This window comes from Dermacentor silvarum, chromosome 9 (assembly GCF_013339745.2).
Source record: "Dermacentor silvarum isolate Dsil-2018 chromosome 9, BIME_Dsil_1.4, whole genome shotgun sequence".
In the NCBI taxonomy this organism is placed as follows: Eukaryota; Metazoa; Arthropoda; class Arachnida; order Ixodida; family Ixodidae; genus Dermacentor; species Dermacentor silvarum.
This window is the reverse complement of record NC_051162.1, coordinates 130,298,923-130,309,925: the sequence shown is the minus strand read 5'-3', so window position 1 is coordinate 130,309,925 and position 11,003 is coordinate 130,298,923.

Here is an 11,003-nt window from a genome sequence, read left to right as displayed (position 1 = left end):
CAATACACATAATTGACTAATTAACAAAATTCCATTAATAATTTTTTTCAACTACTTACTCGTGCCCACATATCGCAATATGCGAATTGAAGACAGTGGTTTCACAAGGCGAACAAATTTTGAAACCAGCACCACTTTTGAGATGGGCGCCGTCAAACTTGGGGTAACAATGCACTGTTGTCCCACTCAGTTTTTAACAAAAACATCGTTTTATGCAATGAAGCTCAAAAGTTACTGGAACACCAATGCATTTCGTCGCAAACTTTGTGAACGCATATCTCAAAACTGGTGCCGTCTTCAGAGTTCGTACGAAGTGGATATAAGTTTAAATCTTAGCGGCTACAATTCGTCAATTGCGACATGTGGTGTAATTATTTTATGAGCTAATTAGCAAACTATGTGGTTATTAGTCAAACATTCACTTTCATTTTTTTTTTGCACAAATGATGTCTGCCTCTCAGAGTAATCTAGCTCAAGAAGTAAAATTATGCTGCATGTTACAGGTGATATTTAAAAATTCTGTCAACGATAAAATTAAACACCCCGCATAGACGAAGAGAAATCACCGCACATGCCTAGCAAAGCAATTGAATCAAATTATCGCTAGCTGTATAGCTAGTAATTAGTGCGTTAGCAATTCCGTGCATTATTTTATGATTTTCGCCATGTACACCAAGTAAATAGAGCGCACGAAGTGACCAAGTGCCTGAGTTGCTCATTTTATTCACGCGTCACATATACCGTGTAATTTAATCGGTCGTGTGTGCTACGTTGATATTTTCGCCACCTGTTATTCACTATACTTTATTTCTTATTACTCGCAATGACACCAGAATGACAGCCAGCAGAGAGGACAGTGTTATGGATTTGCAGGACAGGGGGAGAAAAGGCTATTCTTTTTTATTGCAATAAAGACTTGCCCTTAAGGCATAATTATTGATGTGTATATGTGTATTAAATGTGTGCTGTGAGACCTGTGTTGTTTATGAATTGAAGCAGTGTTTTGTGGAATTGTAAGCCTGGACATGTCCATATTAGGTGGTATGCATCTGCCTCCTTCACTGGGCCGTTAGCGGTATGGAAGACTATTTACATTATATGTCCAAAGTTCATGACTGCATATCAGATTGTTCGCAGTTGATTCGTTTGTCACCGCAGACAGCACAATCATAGCCTGCTCCAGTTCCGGAGTAGCCAAGGTCTCCATCTCTAAACAGTCAGCAGATACTTTGGGAGCCCTCTCTCAATAGCCGGCGGTCTCCGGAATTGATTGATTGATTGATTGATTGATTGAATAACTTTTATTTTTTCAGTCCTGCAAAACGCTTATTAGCACGTCGCGGGCCGCTCCCACGTCGGGACCGACAGGCCTATAGCCTGCCGGCCGCGTCGTGGGCCTGCTGGACAGCCCAACGTTGCTCAGCCAGGAGTGGGTTGCGGAGAGCCGCCTCCCACCTAGCTGAGCTGAGGTCAGAGCTTGCTATGAAGATACATCCCCAGAGCATGTGCGGGATCACCGCCGGAATACTCAGCGCGTTTGCTCGGAGCTGCTCGCGCGAAGCGCGGGCGCGTCCAGCCCAGAGAGTCCGTGAGCACGCAACCGCCATGTCACATGCTTGCGCACACACAAACACACACGTCGACGCATATGTGCGTGTCGCACACACACTGAGCGGGTGAATGTCGCGACGTCGCTCTGTTGTTCTTCGTGAGGGAAAAGACAAGAAGAGCGTAATGCGATTGCCATCGTGCGACGCGGCGTCCACGCCGCTCGCACGCCGTTTCGTCGTTGACGGAGAGGACGCGGGAGAGAAGACGTCGTCATCTGCATGGTGGTCGGGGGCGCGACGTCCTATACCAGCGAGGAGCATCAACCGAGGCCCTCGTTCCGCTCCCGTAGTCTTCAAGGCGACCGGGCGTCACGGAACGCCCGGCACAAAGTCGGCGGCCCGAGCGCCTCCTGTGTACATGTACTTATAAACGTATACTATAATGTTTGTTTTCTCTTTTCTTTATTATTATTTTTTTGCCGTCCGTGAAACAAACAGAAGCCAAACGGAAGCAGCTGCATCGGTCTCCTGACTCACCAGCATTCCTCTTGTATCGCATGGCTCCACTAGTCCGATGGAGTCCTATAAACCTAACTAATATACCATGCGATTCCTAATAGCGAATTCTGAAACCTGAAATTCGCATTATATATATAGTTTCGGTTTGCTTTTTACATTCACCCGATATATGTGTAGTGAAAGGCAGTTGTTGAGATAAGAAGCTCTTCAGCTTCACCCGTGGAACGTCCAAACCACCTGAAGAGATGATTTTAAAATTATAGCACAATGCACGGAAGAAAACGCACGAATGGCAAAAACTCAAAGGCACGACTGTGTCTCCGTTATTTAAGTTGAGAGCCGGTCATAATTGTCACGCTATTTTTGCAGGCACACATCTTGTTGCACGAACATTGCGGTTCGCATTGTCTCGTCCCTCGAGGTGCTCGCTGAGAAAAATTGCGATGAACATCCGGACAATGCGACCAGGCGTCCCCATTCTGCGCCAGCGTGCAGAGGTTATCGTGACACGGAGTGACCGAGAGAGTCGCACTATGGCAGTGAGCTACAAAACTTTGTGGAACTGCACACGCCAGCTTGCGAAGCAACAGTGACTGGCACATGTGAACATGGAGTGAATAGAAAATCTTACCATGTCCATAAACTTTTCACCGGTAAATATAACACGGTTACCGGAGCTGTGAATGGCAGTGTCCCATGCAATATCAAAGCTGGTAGTCATATCGTGTGACGGGTTAGGTATCTACAATGCGCTTAAAAAAAACTTTTTTTTTTTCGCGTCAGGATCGCACGTTATCGATTATGTCGCAACAGACGCTTTACCCCAGCCATTAAGTAGAATATTGTTACGAGCCAGTTGTCCTGTGGGTATAGAAAAAAGATGCTGGAGTGTAGAGCGGACAAAAGGAGGACGAAGTGAAGTCTATCGGCCGCCATCTTTGATGTTGCTGCCTCGCTTTTAGCCTCCTTGTACATAGTGTAAATATCCTCCTTTTCTTTAGATCTCCCCGTAACAATATGGTACGTCCCTGCAGTATTAACTTTGTATGTTCCCTAGTTATACTCTATGCCGCAAGATGTCACTAGCAGCGTTGTTGCTGCCGTATATCTATAGAACATCCATACAGCACATCCACACGTATTTTCATGATGCATGGATGTCCTCTGCAGGCACTGTGCCTGTGCATTGAAAGAAGTGTACTGGAACGGGTCTGCGCACTCTCGCACATCAAGAACGCCACTCTTAGCGACGCTAAAGAACATTTTAGACCACAGGCAAGAATTACAGCCTATCCAACGCGCAGTTTTGTTTCGAATAAACTGATTCCTTCCTGGATTCCGCTTTCCACTGGAGGTATATCTCTATATGACGAATACATCGCGGAAGTTTGTTGAATTCTACTTTAGGCGAGTTTTGGTATACCTAATTACCTGGTATATCGAACTATCTTTAGCCTATAAGCTGAATTGTTCGTTATAACCGGGTTAGACTGTATATAAAGGCAGAAGAACGTTCGTTCGACATTCGATTCGACATTGCAAGCTTATTTAACGAAGATTCGAATTCGATTCGAGAATCCCGCTGTTCGGACACCACTGGTATTACAAAGTCAGCGAGCAAGGAGTGACTCAGACACGTGCACGAAGGCGTGCGCTCGAAACGCGTGACACGAACACGCGTGGGAGGCCGAACGGAACCGGCGATTCCGAGAACAACACGGCTGAGGCCTTGCTTGAGTTTCCCGAGAGCGCGCCTTGAAGGATTTCTGGATGTTCTCGCTGCGGGCTGCAGCGCTCACTGTTTGGCCGTGCGCTAGCTGCGCTGTTCCGGCTGGCGCCACCGACTAACGAGCGGCGCAAAAAACAACCGCGTCAAAGCGCAATAGAGTCGCGAAAAGGGGCTTCGAAGGGAAGCGAGCTCGCTTGCATTCATACGTCTTGTATTTGACTTTGTTGAAATCCGACTGCTTAAGTTGCGTCATAACCTACGCATGTGGCGTGTTCTTCGCTCAAACCGACCGCAGTGGCTTGCTGGCTCAGGAGCTCCGCTGCTGATCATTACTTGATTGGAATTAAATCGAATTGATGCAAACTTTAAACCATAATGCATATATTTTAATACAGTTCCCGGAATCCATAGCCATAATCTAGTGCCAAGAGAGAGGGCAAATATTGGATTAAAAGCCGAGTAACGTACCATCCGGCTTGCTACTCTGCACTATAGGAGAAAGGGTGCAAAAAAGTTTTTTTTCTCTTCATTTCATTTATTAAGCAATCCATAAGGATTGCACGCGAGATAGGACGAAAAAAGAGATGGTTGGCCTCCTGACTGGGTCCTCACTCCGCCGGGTACAGTAGCAGCAGTGCATGGACTGCTGCGTGCTGTCGACACAGCTAAAGTCAAGACTTACGCTGTGTAGCAACAAATGATAGCCAGGTATAGTAAAAATGAAGAGGAAAGAAGATATGAAAAGAATCTGTCCGCAAAAAGACAATGAAAGCCCCTCGCTGACAACATTACAGTCTTTCATATAGTCCCATTGATGGAAACGCAACGTACACGCCTACATGGTCGGTAAGCTGTTCGTTAATTGCGTAACTGCCGCAACATTCAATAGAGCGTAATGTCACCCTTGCCAATATAACATTTGCCATAGCAGCGATGCATTAAAAAATGTATCACAGATATTTTAAAGAAAGACACCGAAGCATGGTAAGAATAAGATTTGACTCATTTTAGAACGTTTATTTCGGATCATTCAGTGTTCTCAGGGACACGACCGTTATTATGAAGATACCAGCATAACGAAATATATTGTGGATCTCGCTCACTTAGTTATGTTTGACTATGTGCGTGTGCATATTTCTGTGCGCGCGTGCGCGCGTGTGTATTAATGACGACTTTAAATGAGTTGGCTCCTTTAGTTGGCTCCTTTAGGTGACACCGGCGATTTCTCGTCGGATGGCAAACAGTATGAAATCGCAGGCACTGAAAAACACTGATTACTATCAAAGAGCACGAACATGCACTATGTTCTGCATGCGTTTTCACGAAGCCACAGGAAATCCTACGAAAACACGCGCAAACATGCATAGCTTTGTAAAGTGACAGAAGATGGGAGCACTACTTCAGAGGGCACTCGCAATGTTCTTGACAGCAGGTACTAGCAGTCCTACAAATGGATTCTTGCCACGGGAAATGCGGCTCGACCGTTGCTCATGCGAGTAACCTTGGTGCGAGGGTGACCATCATCTCGAAGACGGAGTGCATGCGGTAGCCCGGCGGGACGACGATTCAGCCCAAAGAGCATTCCATTAGGAAACGCTTGTAATAGGACACGCCATTCCAGGATCATAAAATGAGGGGGGTTTCCGATTCTCCTCTCCATTGTTTGTCCATCATCATACGAGGAGAGGAGGAAGAGCAGGCCAGCTCGCCAACCACGGTGAGCGAGAGAGCCGCGCGGGCGAGGGTGGAAACGCATCAAGCCGTGGAGCGGAGCGCGGGCGAGCCGAAAGCCAAAGCCAAAGCCCAGTGCACGCCGCGTTTTGCCAGTAATACCTGTGTTTGAGTCGCCACACTCGGATGATGGCGATTATCTCGTGAAGCCGAGTGATTTATGTACACATAGCGGGCCATTGGGAAGAGCGCACGCCGTTGAGAAGAAGGGGGAAAAGGAGGAAGGAGAGGAGGATATGTGGCAGCAAAACAAAGCGGAGCCGAAAGAAGAATAGTGAAGAGGGGGGGGGGGGGGGGGGGACGAACAGAAACACGCGCGATGCTCCGCGGTTCTGGGACCGTTACAAAACAACCCATCTTCGGTGCGTACGTCTTCGCGGGCGAGCGCGCGATGAAAAAGAAATTCTCGCTTTTCGTTGAGTTTTCGTTTTGTTTATATTTGGAATTGTTTCTGCAGGTACTGCGTTTCCGATGCGACGACGGGCCGCGCACGCTACAACGCTCGCGTGGCGTTCCCATCAGAGCCAGAAGTGCTTCCTTCCTCCATCACGACCCTTAATACTGACTTTTTCGCGGGGTGGCGCGCCGAGCCTGAAAACGCCTCGCTCGAGTAAACGGATCGAAGAAATCTCGCGCGCGTGGCCCCAGCAGCTCTGAATCTTCCTTTGTTCTTGGAGAAGGCAGAGTTCGACCGCGCGAACTGGTGCATCAAATTGGGTGGGGGGCGATGTCAGGAAAGGGAGAGAGAGGTGTTTGTGTCTGGGGGAGGGGTATAGCGGGTACGACGAGAGAGCATTCTTTGTTTCACAAACTCGTGCCGGTCGCGTGTGCGGGCGAGCGTCGTCGATACACAGACAATGGTCTCTTAACTGTGCGACTGTTCGACGCTGACGCTGTTTCTTTTTTCGCTTTACTTGCTGCATATATCTAGTATATATAGCCGCCCTTCCATGCACAAATAGACGCAGTGCTTTGGTGTGGTTTACGAGATAAAGCTTCCGTCTATAACAACGTATGCCCTTCTTTCTCGCAATGGTCTCGACTGCGGAGGTTGGGAAATCGTCGAACATTGTGTAGTCTGCGAAGGGCAAAAGTTGAAGGTGACCGCGCCTTTTAAAAAAATAAATAAACAAATCAGAGGTAATCACCTTTGCATTGAATTCAAGGCCGTCGTAATAACTGCGCTCAATTTGTTATATTCATCGCGCTTCCTTGAAACTGCCCATTGTTTTCCCAATTTCTCGCTCATGGTTTAGTTTACCTTATTTGATCATGTGTAAACGACCGTCAAACAACCAACGACCTGTGCGAGTAGTATGCGTACGCCTTTCTTCGAAACCTGTGGTTTCTTCTGCGAACAACAACAACAACAACAACAACAACAACAACAACAACAACAACAACAACAACAACAACAACAACAACAACAACAACAACAACAACAACAACAACAACAACAACAACAACAACAACAACAACAACAACAACAACAACAACAACAACAACAACGATGTGCAGGCATCTCTAACTTGTCAGCAAAGTGTTAGATTGCTGGTGTTGCTCGCAGTACGCAGTTCTGGACTCATTTACTAATTTAGTGATGCATACCCCATGCGTGACTCACACGAAGCACAATTTGAAATGTATACAAAACCACGTGACCTTTCAGATATAGAAACTAACCAATGGTAACCATGTCGATGCTATTATTCCAACTTCAACTGAAACGAGAGGAAATTGCAACATACGGGAATCTTTTATTTTTCTTTCATTTTCGTTTGGTTTGAATTCAACTTGGCGTTTCGCTGTGTTCAGATGTATACAGGTTTGGAGCCCGATAGAAGAGGCTCCTAATCCGAACTCGGATTACTCGGATTACTCCGAAATGCATGTAAGTTGGTCATATAAAACAACAGAAAGACTTAGCATATATACACTCCAGTAAACACGTACAACCGTGCGCATCCGGGAACAGCAGTTTTGGTGGTGACATCTTGGCCCGCTGTGCACCAACACAAAAGGCTAAAAACTTCGTTGTCATGTACAGGCTTTTCTGCTCAAAAGAGAAAAGATAGAAATAAATGACTAATGCTGCCTCGTACACGCCTACGTCAGCATACAATCAGAATAAATCATTGTAAAAACACTTTTGCTCGCTCTGTTTAAACAATGAGTCAGAAGAATCGCCACCTGCTGCCGCTCACAACTACAGGGTGTTTCAGCGAACATGTTCAAAATTTATTTAAGGTTGCCTGTGGCAGATAGCCCAATTCTAGTTAATGAGCTGGTCTGCTCAAAGAGGCGGACATTACTTGCAAAAAAATTGAAATGAATAATCGACTAATTAACAAACAATCACTAATTAGGTTTCTAACTAATTACCTGATGGCCCATATTGCAATTTACAAATTGTAGCCGTGGAGTTCGCAAGGCGGATCCACTTAGAATTAATTCTCAGGATGATACAAGTTTCGAGATTTTAATTCCCGAACTTTGCAGAGAAATGCATTGGCGTTCCAGATAATTTTGTGCTTCACTGCATAAAGCGACGTTTTGCTAAGAACCTAACTGGAATGCCAATGCATTTCTCCGCAAAGTTCGGGAATTAATATCTCGAAACTGATGTCATCCCGAGAATTCGTTCTAAGTGGATCCACCTTGCGAACTCCACGGCTACAATTTGTAAATTGCAATACGAGCCATCAGGTAATTAGTTAAAAACCTAATTAGTGAATTTCTGTTAATTATTCGAATATGCATTTCACTTTCTTGTGCATGTCCGCCTCTTCGAGTATACCAGCTCATGAACTAGATAGAATTGTGCTGTGTGCTACAGGCAACCTTTAAAAATTTTTGAAAGTGTTCGCTGAAACACCCTGTATCGCAGCCGTGGCCTAGTGGTAGAACGCCCGTCTCGGCTGCGGGAGGCTGTGGGTTCGATTCCCACCGCCGCCGGGCACCCACTGGTTCAAATGGGTACAAGTGTGCCCCGGCCTGGCGTTCGGCTTCTTTCAGGGGTGATACGCTTGGGAAAGGAGCCTGCGCCCTGAATTCCCGTCGAAACCAACGTGAGCACGGAAAAAAGTGATGTCTGGCGATTCAGAAAGTAACGCCTCCAAGCCCACTACTTTGCCAATAGTACTTCAAACATTTGGACTCTTTATCATTAATGCACTGACGTTTAAGCTATAGAATTTCACTTGCCTCACCCTTCTATCTCTTCTCGTTCCAGAGTAATCGAGCAATCCATGGCGACCAGTGGTGACGTCCGGTTGAAACAGCGGGCTTACTCTGGAGATTCGATGCGGCTGGATTTTGGTCTTTCACAGTCCTTGTCCACCTCCGCTCAGTGCTGACGTCAACACAGGCATCCCCGTGAACTGCAGTCGGACAGCGATGGGTGTTGCTTGGTACGCAACCTTTCGCAGTCAGAAATTCAATTACAGCCCGATGTTTCAACCGGACGTCACCACTTGATGCCACGGATTGCTCGATCACTCTGGAACGAGAAGATATAGGAAGGTGTGGCAAGTGGCACTCTATAGCTTAAACATCAGTTCATTAATGATAAAGAGTTCAAAATGTTTTCAGTACTATTGGCACAGTAGTGGGCTTGGTGACATTACTTTCTGAATCGCCCTCGTATATATGTGGATCGGTGCATGGATGTATAAACCGTATGCACCATGTTAGCACTAATAAACTCACTCGTGCGGGAAGGTGAGGGATGGAAAATGTTGTAATGCGCTGCCAGCTAGAAACAATGCCAAGGCTGCCTTCAGTTTTTTAAATAATTGGTGAAACTGACACTTGGTTTCCTGAACATGTACGGTTGTCAGAAAAAAAAAATTATAACATTTCTTCAGAATGTGGCCAGTGAACAGAGGCATTTGAATAGAAGGGCATTATATCACTGTAAATCTAAGTGAAATATTTTGCAGAAACCGATATAGCAGACATAAACACCCTCAGATTATTTTCGACCTGATCTAACTTTGTGGTGCATAAAAGTTTCGAGCATGTTTAAATGTTTAACGCCTTATTGCATGAATATATACACTCTTGCAAAAAGAATTAGACAGGCCTTAGTTTCGGCCAGATACAAGCTTTGCTTTTCGAAGGACATGCTTCATTGCAAACTTGTGAGCCACATTTTAATCATTATTAAATGTGTGTGTAGGCGAAGTTGGCATCGTGGGTAATGCTCGCTGATCCACCTCTCTTAGACAAACAGTAAATAGTGATGGTCGGCCGGCTCCAACAAACACACAAACAAACGAGATAGAATAATAGCATAAAAATGCAAATAAAAGTCTGAACACGCGGACGCGTAGTTCACGTGAAGTTCTAATTACTCCACTGTACGTCACAAGACACGGAACCTGAACAGCAAGTAATGTCAATTAAGATTGCAGAGCAGTCACTTGTATTTCAAGGAAGCACGGTCTACAAATAAACATTGTAGGAGTCAAAGTTGTCGCGTATCACATGCGATACATCATGCAGTTGCGGGTACATTATATGAACATTCAGGAAAACATTTGAATCGCAGATAGCTTGCATAAAATATGAGAGCGATTGAGAAAACTTTAAACATTACTTTAAAAAAAACAAAGTATATTTCTCACACGTCCAGTTGGTACACGTCTCTTTAATTTAATGGCACCATCCTTGATGGACTAATCGACAGTTCCAATATCTAGGACTGATTATCTAAACACCTTGGTTTTATACCAGCTCTCGCTTTGCGCAGTCTTTAGGAGATTTACACAACAGAAAACCACCATCCTCTTCTTCGGAGAGTAATTCGTAGCTTCTGTTGTTATTACATTTTACGGCCCGGCAGGCCCCATGCTATCTTCATCGTAAACCCTGCTGGGATCTTCAATTTCCTATAATGGTGCTAAGAAGCAGTATATAGTCTGTAAAGAATTATGTTCTGCCACAAAATTTGTCCTTTAGCAAGGAAACAACTATCTTCTCTCCCACACAAAACAACTCATTAATGCATGATGTATCATGTATGATACAAAATAAAGCTTGCCTCACCAAGCCATCCGAATGTGTTTCTCAATAAAAACATCACAGCATGCAGGCTAATAAACAGCAAACAAACACCCTAATATTTTTGTTCGCCAATTTAAAGTGTATAAATTGTGAAAATGACCGGCTTATTTACGTAAGCTTCGCCAGTTGTGTGATGATCTGTCGCAGTTAATTCTTTATGAGAAAATAACAGGAAAATTATTTCCAGTGCTGTGGTTGCTGTGTATTTTATTGGTAGTGGGGGATGTAGGTTCGGGGCGAATATGTACGATTTTAATTCTTTTCAATTATATTTTGCTTGAAGACGTTATTCTATGTGTGTTACATATGATACATCAGGAGGTACTAAGGGGTTAGTTCATCACTCGACAGCTCACTGCCCGCTGCACGAAATTATCTTTCTCTTCCCGAATACGTGGGTAAAGCTT